At 49.7% G+C, this 13,233-nt stretch overlaps 1 protein-coding gene across 1 annotated transcript in view; it reads left to right on the top strand.

Moving 5' to 3' along the window:
- Positions 1–13,233, top strand: part of LOC141111319 (uncharacterized) — a 36,960-nt gene that overhangs the window by 2,200 nt on the left and 21,527 nt on the right. The window lies entirely within an intron of this gene.

Here is a 13,233-nt window from a genome sequence, read left to right on the forward strand (position 1 = left end):
CAAAAAAAAAAATGTTTTTAATGCACAGCATAAATTTCAATTTATTAGGAATAATAATTTAACTCCATTTGTTATTTATCAGAATAATTGATATAAAGTTGCCCCTATAAAGTTGATTCCCATACACAAATAGTGCTTTATTGTATGAAGTGGGTATTCAACTGTTAAAGTTGCATCTTCTTATTCACGGTTATTTTATTTTACAAACTGTTATTTTATAACAAAATCAAATGGCCACTCTTCTTGCTTTCTCAATTACACCTCTTGTTGTTATTGGTCGCCTGAAGCTTGCAATATCTCAGCGATAATCTTGACTTAACATTTACAGTCAAAAAATCTAAAAAATCCATAATATAAAGACCGCTAATGAGTACAGTAATGTCTTTACTGTGTAATCACAAATAATGTGTGGAATCAAAAAAGACATGTGTTACACTTTAATGAATTGAGGCTGCAGTGTCAGCGTTGCGTATGTCTAGAGTATTTTAAATGCTTAGTTTGGGATGGCGGCTGTTACTTACCTCTGAAAATGTTAGTTACTTAATCACTATGCTGACCCTCTGCTTTGAGTCACTGACACGAAACAAGCATACTGACCAAGTCAGAGCAAAGTCAGGTCCTTATCTGCAAACCTGTTGTGGGTCAGTAACTAAATATATTGAAGAAGGAGGGTGAGCATGATGGCAAGACCAGCATTTCAGCTAAAGACGGAAGGAATCCCTGAAGTAGACACTACTACTGCATTGATCTCCACTATCTTTCCATGCTGCAATTGTGCTTACTGAACACAAGAAGTGAGCTGTTGGACACAGGCACCATTTAGAAAATCGCTTTTCAGCATTCTGTGATTGGACAAGGTGGGAGAGCGATGTCATAACCTGCCTCTCCACCTCATCCAATCAGAGAATGCTTTGCATTCATTCAGAAAACGCAAAGCATTCTCTGAATGGCAGCTGTGCCAAGCTGTCAATCTCCTATTTTTGCAGTGCAACAAGCCCGCTATTCAGCACAGGACCAGGAACCAAGTGGAGATCACTGGAGTAGCAGTGTGTCTATTTCAGTGATTTCCATTCTTCCAGGGGCATCGGCCAGTTATGGGGTATATACATGGTTCCATTGGTCAAGCTGGACCATTGTATCTATGTATAAAGTATCCATGTATAGAATTATTATTTATTTTTTACACTTTGTTTTGACTATGTGTTTGCTTAATAAAATCTTTTATTGGGAAAAAAAAAGAATTATTATTTAAAGGCTTATTTCACCTTTAATAAAAAAAAATTAAATGCACAGACATGGATCTTCCTATTGCCCAACAGGTAAAACTCAAAACATTAACAATAACATACAAAGCCATTCACAACTCTGCCCCGAGCCACATCAACAATTTTATCTCCAAATATCACCTTAACCGTCCTCTCTGCTCCTCCCAAGATCTCCTGCTCTCTAACTCCCTTGTCTCCTCCTCCCATGCTCATCTCCAGGACTTCTCCAGAACCTCTCTCATCCTCTGGAACTCACTACGCCAAACCGTACATTTATCTCCTACTCTGTCCACTTTTAGGCAATCCATGAAAACTTATTTCTTCAGGGAGGCCTATCCTGCCTTTAGTTAACAACCAAATCTTCTACCTCCCTCATCAGTTCATCCCTCACAGTTATTACCCTTTGTTTCACCAGCCCCTCCCTATTAGACCGTAAGCTTGCAGGAGCAGGGCCCTCCTAACCCTCTTGTATTGAATTGTATTGTTGCTATATTGTCTGCCTTTATATTGTAAAGCGATTCGCAACCTGTTGGCGCTATATAAATCCTGTATGTAGCGCTACCCCCGTGGGAGCAGCTTGGTATTGTTCTCCTGTGCAGCCTTGAATAAAGCCAAAGAAATTGCTCTAAGTGGGACTTTTTAGGGGCAGTGAACAACTACAAGGTTACAAGGAAGTACAAAAATATATACATTTTAATTGATCAAGTGTCAGGTACCTGGTAGGAGAGCCTGACTGTAGGAGAAGACCTCTCATACAACGCTGGTTCAGGAGCCACTGGAGTGGGGACAGTGGTCTCCTGAGCGCAGTGGGGTAGGAGTGCCTGTTGGAGTATAGGCTCTGATGTAGAGGCAGAGATCCCTCCTGGGATGGCAGGACTGCAGGTGAGTGGAGACTGGAACAGCAGCAGACTTGACACACTGGAGGTGAGGGATCACAGGAGCTGAAGCTGCAACAGCAAGTAGAGCGGCAGGCACAAGCAGAGTCAGACAGTCCGGGTCGGCAGGTAACTGGCACAGGTAATCACAGCAGGCAAAGGCAGAGTCGGTGAACAGGCAGAGGTTGGCAACGGTAGCAGATACAAACAGCAGAGTGGTCAGGCAGGTGGGGTCGGGATTGGAGCAGGTCGGATGGTCAAACAAGCCGGGTCAGATCAGGTAGCAGACAATCAGATACAGGTTCAAGCAGAATCACAGAGCTGAGACGAAGCAGCGATGTTCCCATGGAACAGGGGAACTTTTATGTGCTAAATGGCGCCAAACCGGCCCGAACGCGCGCGCGCGCCCGAGCGCCGCGCTGATGCACAGCAACAGTAGCAGCTTGATGCCGTGTCTGAACAGGGGCGCGCCGGCGCATAGGCGCATGCAAGCGCCCCGATCTGGTGCTGGTAGATCCCTGACATTGCCCCCCCCAAGGGGCAGCCTCCCGATGCCCAACAACCTCTTTTTCTCAGGATGAGTAGAAAAATAGGTGCGTACTAAACGCCTAGCATGCACATTACTGTCCGGTTCCCACGAGTTACTTTCTGGGCCATAGCCTTTCCACTTGATTAAGAATTGGTTTTGCCCTTGCCTTCTTCTACAATCAAGGATAGCCTCAACCTCAAATTCCTCGCTGCCATTAATTACAACAGGTTCAGGAGGTCTTGTCCCCCTAGCAGGAAAGGGATCAGGTACAGCAGGTTTGAGCAGAGATACATGGAATACCGGATGAATTTTAAATGAATCAGGTAAAGTCAGTTCATAAGATACTTCATTGATTTTCCTTCTAACTGGAAAGGGTCCCATGAATCTAGGTGCCAACTTCTTAGAAGGACATGCTAATTTGATATTAACGGTAGAAAGCCATACCTGGTCGCCAATTTGTAGGTTCAGCTCCCCCCTTTTTTTCCGGTCGAAGATTCTTTTACCATCTGCCTGAGCCTTGGACACTGTTTCCTGCAACAACCGGCTGTTGTGACTGAGGAACTCCACTGTACTTTGTACTGCTGGAACCGAAGACTCTGAAAGGAAATCAGGTAGAAAGGTTAGGTGAAAGCCATAATTGGTGAAAAAAGGAGATTGACCGGTGGCAGAATGTTTGGCATTATTGTAAGCAAATTCTGCTAAGGGTAGTAGAGATACCCAATCATCTTGTGTGAAAGATGTGAAACATCTGATGTATTGTTCCAGGGTCTGATTAGTCCTTTCTGTCTGACCGTTCGTTTGAGGATGATAGGCCGAGGACCAGGCCAATTCAATCTTTAGGGTTTCACACAGGGATCTCCAAAAACGTGAGGTGAATTGAACCCCTCTATCAGAAACTATGTTTACAGGTACTCCATGAAGTCTGATGATCTCCTTGACAAATATGCGAGCAGTTTCGGTGGCAGACGGGGTTCCCCTTAAAGGTAGAAAATGAGCCATTTTGGTTAGACGGTCCACTACTACAAAGATGGCTGAACACCCTTCAGAACATGGAAGCTCCACAATAAAATCCATAGAAATCATTTTCCATGGTCTGTCGGGTACAGGCAACGGCTTCAATAGGCCCCAAACTCGATTCCTGGATGACTTATTCTGAATGCAGATGGGACAGGAACTGACATACTTTTCACAAAAGTCTTTCAGATTGGGCCACCAGAATGTACGCTGCACTAGTTCCAGGGTCTTGCGAACTCCAAAGTGGCCCGCCAATGGATGATCGTGGAGAAGTGTCAAAACCCTGACCCGAACATCTTCAGGAACGAAAATTTGGCTTCCTTTCCAGAACAGACCATCTCTACTTACTAAAGAAATCCCAGTAGGCCTGGCTGACTCAGAGGATGCTTCCTTAATCAGGGAAAGTAAATCTGTTTGTAGCAGTAAAAAACTGTTTGCGGGTAAGATGGTGTCAGGAGTAGATAAGTCCTTAGGATTGTCGTGCATACGTGATAATGCATCCGGTTTAATATTTTTTGAGCCTGGACGGAAGGTGATATGGAAGGAGAAACGTGAGAAAAACAGAGCCCAGCGGGCTTGTCGAGGCTTCAGCCGTTTGGCAGATTGTAAGTATTCCAGGTTCTTATGGTCAGTATAAATTAGTACTGGATGCATAGCCCCCTCCAACAGGTACCTCCACTCTTCCAGTGCAGTCTTAATGGCGAGAAGCTCTCGGTCACCAACGTCATAATTCCTCTCCGCAGGGGAGAGTTTGCGGGAGAAGAACCCTACAGGATGCATTATCTCTTTGCTACCTTTACGCTGTGAAAGAATCGCACCTACCGCAATCTCGGAGGCATCAACCTCTAAAATAAACGGTAGAGATGGTTCAGGGTGACTGAGGATAGGTGCTGAAGTAAACAATCTTTTGAGATTTTCGAAGGCGTCTTGGGCAAGTTGGTTCCATGAAAAACGGGTATTCTGTTTAGTTAACTGCGTGATGGGTGCAATTATAGCTGAGAACCCCCTGATGAACTTTCTGTAGAAGTTCGCAAACCCCACAAACCGCTGAATTCCCTTCTTGTCCAAGGGTACCGGCCAGTCCAGAACAGCGGAAACCTTTTGTGGGTCCATCTTGATGCCTGTTGCAGAGATTATTAACCCCAGAAATTGAATGCTCTGTTGTTCGAACTCACATTTCTCCGCTTTTGCGTACAGGCTGTGTAAGCGGAGACGACCCAACACCCTGCGGACATGTTCTTGATGCAACTCACGGGATTCTGAAAAAATCAAGATATCGTCCAAGTATGCGATTACAAACACATCTAGAAAGTCCCTGAGGACATCGTTAATCAGGTGTTGAAAGGTCGCAGGGGCATTGCAGAGTCCAAAGGGCATGACCAGGTATTCATAATGCCCGAATCGGGTTCGGAATGCTGTCTTCCACTCATGCCCAGCTCGGATACGGATCAAATTATATGCCCCTCTCAGGTCAAGTTTAGTGAAAATGACGGCAGTCCTTAATTTTTGGAAGAGTTCAGGTATCAAGGGTAGAGGATACCGATTTTTGACCGTGATTTTGTTTAGTTCACGATAGTCTATACACGGACGGAGAGACTTGTCCTTCTTGGTGACGAAAAATATCCCGGCACCAGCTGGAGAGGTAGAGTGGTGTATAAAACCCTTGGCCAGGTTCTCATCTATATATGTCTTTAGTACTTCCTGTTCTTTCTCTGATAATGGAAAAATGCGTCCGAATGGTATTTCGGATCCTGGCAGCAATTCAATGGGGCAATCGTAGGGGCGATGAGGTGGAAAAGAGTCTGCCCCCTTTTTACTGAAAACATCAATGAATTCATGATACTGTTTAGGTATGACCTGACAAAGTTTCTGGTCGGTGTCCAAACAAAGTAGGGTGGATGAGGAATCCGAATCTTTCTTAAAACAGTGTTCATGACAGTAAGAAGATGAGAATTTCACTTCTCCAGATGTCCAATGAATGTATGGATTGTGGGCCTGCAGCCAAGGAATGCCCAGGATGATGGGAAACATAGGAGAGGAGATGGCATCAAGAACCAGCAGTTCCTTGTGTTGGGAGGAAGTAGAAGCAGGCAGAGGCAAGGTTTCCTGGGTTACTTGTCCCGATCTGATGCGGGATCCGTCAGCTAGAAATACAGCGAGTCCATGGGTCTTGGTTCGTAATGGGATGTTATGCTGGCTGGCAAAGTTTGAATCAATAAAGCAACTGCATGCTCCGGAATCAATGATGGCGTTGATCGTTATCGTCCCTTCTTGCAGCTGCAAAGACAGAGGAAGGGCAATGTGGGTAGAATTCGCAGACAGAGCAGAGAGACTGGTATACACGGAAGACGGGCACTTACTTCTTTTGACTGGACAGTTCAGGACATAGTGCCCAGTCCCACCGCAGTAGAGGCACAGATTGAGTTGCCGGCGTCGGGCCCGTTCTTCAGGCGATAAGGCAGGTCGCATCAGTCCTAATTGCATAGGTTCTGCAGAGTCAGGCGTGGCATTAGCTGGATTTGAACTGGATGGGGGTACATAGCGTGTTGCCGGAAGTGGTGCTCTGGCTGTCATCCAAATCGGGCGGGATTGTAAAGCAGATCGTTCAGATCGACGTTCCCGGATACGTCGGTCGATTTGGATAGTCAAGTTAATCAAAGCCTCAAGAGTATCTGGTACACCCACTCGGGCAAGTTCGTCCTTTAATCCTTCAGATAGACCCAAGCAGAACTGGTGACGCAGGGCCGCATCATTCCACTGAGTGTCCGCACTCCAACGTCTAAAGTCCATGATATAGTCCTCCGCAGATCTGCGGCCTTGCTGGAGCATGAACAGAGCTGATTTAGCTGTAGCAGTCTGTAGAGGGTCTTCGTATATTTGCGCCATGGCTTCAAAGAAAGAAGATAAGAACTGGGTTAGTGCTGAGTCCCCCTCAAGTAGACGATGAGCCCAGGTCTGAGGTTCCCCTTGTAGGAGGGAGATAACGAACCCCACCTTAGTGGCCTCCAGTGAGAAAGTTCGGGGCTGTAATGCGAAGAAGAGCTTGCAGGCGTTGCGAAAGGCCCGGAACTTGGTCCGGTCTCCAGAGAATCTATCAGGAGTGGGAACCTTTGATTCAGGTGGAAGCATTACAACGGAAGGACCAGGAGCCGTCTGTGCTGGGGTTGCGGCTGAGGAGGAGGCCAGGGGGTTAGGTCCTGCAAGGTTCTGGACTTGTCCCTCCAATCTGTTGTAGTTATCCTGGAGGGATTGTACGGCTTGAGTGAGGGCCGCAAGGTGGGTGCATATTTCTTTCAATGGAGAGGTATCTCCTGCAGGCTCAGTCATGGCTGCTTCGTACTGTCAGGTACCTGGTAGGAGAGCCTGACTGTAGGAGAAGACCTCTCATACAACGCTGGGTCAGGAGCCACTGGAGTGGGGACAGTGGTCTCCTGAGCGCAGTGGGGTAGGAGTGCCTGTTGGAGTATAGGCTCTGATGTAGAGGCAGAGATCCCTCCTGGGATGGCAGGACTGCAGGTGAGTGGAGACTGGAACAGCAGCAGACTTGACACACTGGAGGTGAGGGATCACAGGAGCTGAAGCTGAAGGTGCAACAGCAAGTAGAGCGGCAGGCACAAGCAGAGTCAGACAGTCCGGGTCAGCAGGTAACTGGCACAGGTAATCACAGCAGGCAAAGGCAGAGTCGGTGAACAGGCAGAGGTTGGCAACGGTAGCAGATACAAACAGCAGAGTGGTCAGGCAGGTGGGGTCGGGATTGGAGCAGGTCGGATGGTCAAACAAGCCGGGTCAGATCAGGTAGCAGACAATCAGATACAGGTTCAAGCAGAATCACAGAGCTGAGACGAAGCAGCGATGTTCCCATGGAACAGGGGAACTTTTATGTGCTAAATGGCGCCAAACCGGCGCTAACGCGAACGCGCCCGTGCGCGCGCATGCACCCGCGCGCGCCCGAGCGCCGCGCTGATGCACAGCAACAGTAGCAGCTTGATGCCGTGTCTGAACAGGGGCGTGCCGGCGCATGCAAGCGCCCCGGTCTGGTGCTGGTAGATCCCTGACATCAAGGTTAAAAATGGATTAGGTACAAAACATAAAAATATTGCTGGATGCAGGTACAAATATATGCAATAAAGTACCAACAGTTGACAACCACCATTGATCTGTTGAAAATATGGTGAAAACAACAGATACCCAACGCGTTTCAAGTCTACGGTATTGGTTCTCTTCTTCAGGGGTAGGAGGTTACAACAGGACATAAATACGTCTATAATTAGCAAAAGGAAATGTGTGAGGATTCATATGCATGACAAAATCATATCAACAGGCATTTATATTTCACTGTTATACATATGCTAACAATATACATTGCATAAACATTGAGAGTATCTTGCATCCAATTAAAAACACTAAGAACAAACTACAGCCAGAAATCCACCCAGATTCCAGTCCAGAAAGATGTGGCTGCAGCCCAAGGTGCAACAATGCCCAAAGGGTCACCCACAAAGGGCATCCTAGGGAAACCCTCTAATTCTCCTTGATGTATGTTGGAGTGACAGTATTCGCTAAAGAAAAGCCTTGCCCCCGCAAACTTTCCAGCTCATCTGACACTCTAGGTTCTGACATAGTGTGTACCCCTTTAAATGAGACACAGACACAATGCAAACTGAATTCAACCTGCTCTGTTTTACTTACTCAGAAGAAGAGAGTGAAAGTGAGCATCAGTCAGCCAAATCCCGGGAAAGGCAGCCAAAAACTCGGTTGAATTAACTCTCAGCAAAATGCTTGACACAACTGTCAATAACAAATGAATAACAATAGCACTTATGGTAACAAAGCAATAGCAGACATTTAGCAGTGAGACTTTCAAAGGGACATTAGCTGATTACGCTACGCTACTACTAAAGAGACTACAGTGATTTTAATCCTAATGAGAGATTGAGCTGTATAGGAAACAGTCACGCTTCCCTTCCCTTTAAAGACAAAAGAGTAGTAGTCTGAATGTAAGGCCTTGATTTATCTTCATCGGCAGTGTTGGAGGTCAGATAATAACAAAAGATCCTCAAAGTGTAATAAAGAGGTCAGTAATCAGCAAAGGGATGTTTAGTGTGGCAAAGTGACAGGTCCTCTATTATCAGGTAGAGGAGGGATTTGGGCTTGTGCCCGCTCAAGACAACAGGCGGTTACTCTGGAAGCGATGCAAGTCTTTTCCTCATCCAGCAGGAGGCCAGATGCGACAGCTCGGTCGGTTGATACAGCAACCTGCATTGTGTCTCTGCTGTCAGCGATGGTGTAGGGAGCCTCTGGTGTGGCAGTGCGTGTCCGGTTCTCGTGGGCAGGAACAGCGGGACACTCAATGCCACTGTAGGCCGCAATCACCATGGCTGGGTGGTGGGGCTGGTGCTCGCTCAATGGATCCCGGGAAGCAAGAGTACAAGGGCCTGCTGGGCAGATCTTTTAAAGCCTCTACCATAATTCTCCCCCAGGAGAGAGTGGCCTGCTGGGAGGTGTAGTCTGTAAGTAATTCGACAGCTCAGCCATGACTGCACAGGGGACTACAGTTTCCTCAATGCTCTCCTGTAAGCTCAGAAATGTGATGCAGATAACCTGAGCCTGGCAATAGCAGAAAACAGGGGTAGTCTCATCAGTGGTGTATTTAGGTTTTGTGCTGCCCTAGGCCTGACTGAGCTTGTGCACCCCCTAATTTAAATATGACCCACCCCTTCCTGTCAAGGCCACACCCCTTTCCTAAATATCCGCCCTGTCATCTTCATTGGAGGAGGACAGAGGGACGCCGCGGGAAGAGGACAGAGAGGCATGCAGCATCTTTTCATTTGGTGGGTAAGGGGATATGTGCTGGTTGCTTTGGGAGGGGAGGATCAGACCCCTCCCAAAGCACCCAGCACATATCCCCTTACCCCCCCTCCCCTCATCCATGTGTGCATTTGTTATCTGCCCCCTTCCCGGTTACTGTGTCCCCCTCCACTGTAAACTATACACAGACCTCAGAGCAGAAGCGCGGCTCTTGCACTGAAGTCGTGTCCCTCCTCTGTGGCTCCTTCTCCTCCTGGCTGTGTACACTAGAACATAGGAGCTGAGAAGGAGGAGGAGCTGAGGAGTGTGTGTGGCTGACAGTGGGGAGAGAGGTGGCGGCTGCTACGGAAAGCCGATCGCTGCTTGTGGGACCCCGGGTGGCAGATGTCCTGGGTGCCCACGCTAGCGCACTCTGGCTGCCAGTTATCGAAGTTCAGTGCCGGAACTTGTTGTGGGCTCCGGGACAGTGGCATCACTAGGTTTGGTGTCACCTGGAGCTGTAAAAATTGTGTCATCCCCCTTAATTTTTTGACTGGAGGCCCAGCGTTGGAGTTCATTATGGCGGTCAACAAGGCCTAGAGGATATCAGGTTAGGCACTTCCTAATGGCTCAGTCCCTGGGAACAGTAATGAATAATGGCCAACAGGCTCTTACCAGACCCGGTGAAACCGCAACAGTGATCCCTCCGGCTGGACGTTTGCTCACTCTGGGTTGCCCAGGCTGACTCTGGTCAGTAGTGTAGCATGTCTGTACCCTGGCAGTGGCTTTATCTTTCTCCCCCTCTGGTGGTGCGGGTATAGCGTGGCTCTCTGGTGGTGCGGGAACAGCGTGGCTCTCTGGTGGTGCGGGTACAGCATGGCTCTCTGGTGGTGCGGGAACAGCGTGGCTCTCTGGTGGTGCGGGTACAGCGTGGCTCTCTGGTGGTGCGGGAACAGCGTGGCTCTCTGGTGGTGCGGGAACAGCGTGGCTCTCTGGTGGTGCGGGTACAGCGTGGCTCTCTGGTGGTGCGGGAACAGCGTGGCTCTCTGGTGGTGCGGGAACAGCGTGGCTCTCTGGTGGTGCGGGAACAGCGTGGCTCTCTGGTGGTGCGGGTACAGCGTGGCTCTCTGGTGGTGCGGGTACAGCGTGGCTCTCTGGTGGTGCGGGAACAGCGTGGCTCTCTGGTGGTGCGGGAACAGCGTGGCTCTCTGGTGGTGCGGGAACAGCGTGGCTCTCTGGTGGTGCGGGAACAGCGTGGCTCTCTGGTGGTGCGGGAACAGCGTGGCTCTCTGGTGGTGCGGGTACAGCGTGGCTCTCTGGTGGTGCGGGTACAGCGTGGCTCTCTGGTGGTGCGGGTACAGCGTGGCTCTCTGGTGGTGCGGGTACAGCATGGCTCTTTGGTGGTGCGGGTACAGCGTGGCTCTCTGGTGGTGCGGGTACAGCGTGGCTCCCTCTTTGGCTTCCCCCAGCACAGTACTCTCTTCTTCTCCTCTAACACCCCCCCTCAGCAGAGTGCATGCATGCTGGGGGCTGTAGCATGTCTGTGGACACACAGGGGCCGCCACTCTTCAGGGACTACTTTTCCCATGATGCCCCCCAGAGTCTTCTGATTGGCCCTCTGCTGTGGCCAATCATGGGGAGGAAAACAGCGGTCAGGAAGCTGGGCGATGGCGCAGGGAAACCAATTAGAGCCGCTCTCTCTCTCTTCTCCCTTAGGCTGACAGAAAGGGGAGGGGGGGCGAGCGGGGGAGTTCTCTGGTAAATGGAGCAGCAGATCTGTGACAGGGAGAGGAGAGATGCGGGTTGTCAGGGGAGAGGGGGCGAGCGGGGGAGATACACAGACAGCCCGCATCTCTCCTCTCCCTGTCACAGCGCTGCTGCTCAATTTGCCAGAGAACTCCCCCGCTCGCCCCCCCTCCCCTTTCTGTCAGCCGAAGGGAGAAGAGAGAGAGAGTAGCTCTAATTGGTTTTACCGTGCCGCCGCCCAGATTCCTGACCGCTGTTTTCCTCCCCATGATTGGCCACAGCAGAGGGCCAATCAGAGACAGAATCACAGCTTTACGGAGGGGCGGCTTGACGGCACCCGGGACGCCACTGCACTGCACTGCTAAGCTGTACTCCCTGCTGTGCGGGAGTCGGGAAATGGGCGCTGCTGCCATTTTCGGGGGGGGGGCGGCTTTTTGCCGCCCCCCCCGCACAGTGCCGCCCTAGGCCTGGGCCTTGTTGGCCTAGGCCAAGACACAGCACTGAGTCTCATACCTCCCAACATTTTGAGATGGGAATGAGGGACACCTACTAGCAAACGTGTGTAGGCATAGGACACGCCCCCTGCCACACCCCCTTAACCACTTCAATACCAGGCACTTAGACACCTTCCCGCCCAGACCAATTTTCAGCTTTCAGCGCTGTCACGATTTGAATGACAATTGCGCGGTCATGCTACACTGTACTCAAACAAATTTTTTATCATTTTGTTCCCACAAATAGAGCTTTCTTTTGGTGGTATTTGATCACCTTTGCGGTTTTTATTTTTTGCGCAACAAATAAAAAAAGACCGAAAATTTTGAAAAAAAACAAGTTTTTCTTTGTTTCTGTTAAAACTTTTTGTAAATAAGTACGTTTTCTTCTTCAATGACGGGCACTGATATGGCTGCACTGACAGGCACTGATACGGCGGCACTGATGGGCACCGATGAGGTGGCACCGATGAGGTGGCACTGATGAGGTGGCACTGACGGGCGCTGATGATGGGCACTGATAGGCGGCACTGATGGGCACTGATAGGTGGCACTGATGGGCACTGATAGGTGGCACTGGTATGCGGCACTGATGGGTACTCATAGGTGGCACGGATGAGCACTTATAGGCGGCACTGATGGGCACTCATAGGCGGCACTGATGGGCACTCATAGGTGGCATTGATGGGCACTCATAGGTGACATTGATGGGCACTCATAGGTGGCATTGATGGTTACTTATGGGTGGCACTGATAGTTGGCACAGATGGGCACGGATGGGCACTGATAGATGGGCACTGATGGGCACGGATGGGCACTGACAGGTGGCATGAATGGACACTGATGGGTGGCACTGATGGCATTACTTGTTTGCAGTGATGCCCCTAAGGGTGGCATTGCTGGGCATCACTGCAACATAATTGTGCCAATCAGTGCCAATTTGTGGGCACTGATTGGCACAGATTTGGCACACTGGGCACATGTGGATGGCCATGGGGTACATACCTGGCCATCCACATGTTGCCCCTTCCCTGGTGGTCCTAGTGGCGATCCCTGGTGGTCCAGTGTGGTGATCTGAGGGGGGGCTGCGCTGATAAACAATCAGCGCAGACCCCCCCTGCCAGGAGAGCCGCCGATCGGCTCTCCTCTACTTGCGTCTGTCAGACGCGAGTGAGGAAGAGCCGATCAACGGCTCTTCCTATTGACAGCGTGATCAGCCGTGATTGGACACGGCTGATCACGTGGTAAAGAGCCTCCGCCGGAGGCTTTTTACCAAGATCAGTGTAGCGGTGTGTCAGACTGACACACCGCTCCACCGATCGCCGCGATGCGCGCCCCCGGGGGCGCACTGCTGCATATTATCCTGCTGGACGTCATATGACATCCAGTCAGGATAACAGAACCACTTCCCGGACGTCAATCCGCTATAGGGCGGGCGGGAAGTGGTTAAAGGAGAATTAACCTAAAACAAAAGGTTAATGAAATCCACAAGGGCTTTTTTTTACCACTACTATTCCTTTATATTG

This window comes from Aquarana catesbeiana, linkage group LG10 (genome assembly GCF_042186555.1).
Source record: "Aquarana catesbeiana isolate 2022-GZ linkage group LG10, ASM4218655v1, whole genome shotgun sequence".
NCBI classification, from domain to species: domain Eukaryota; kingdom Metazoa; phylum Chordata; class Amphibia; order Anura; family Ranidae; genus Aquarana; species Aquarana catesbeiana.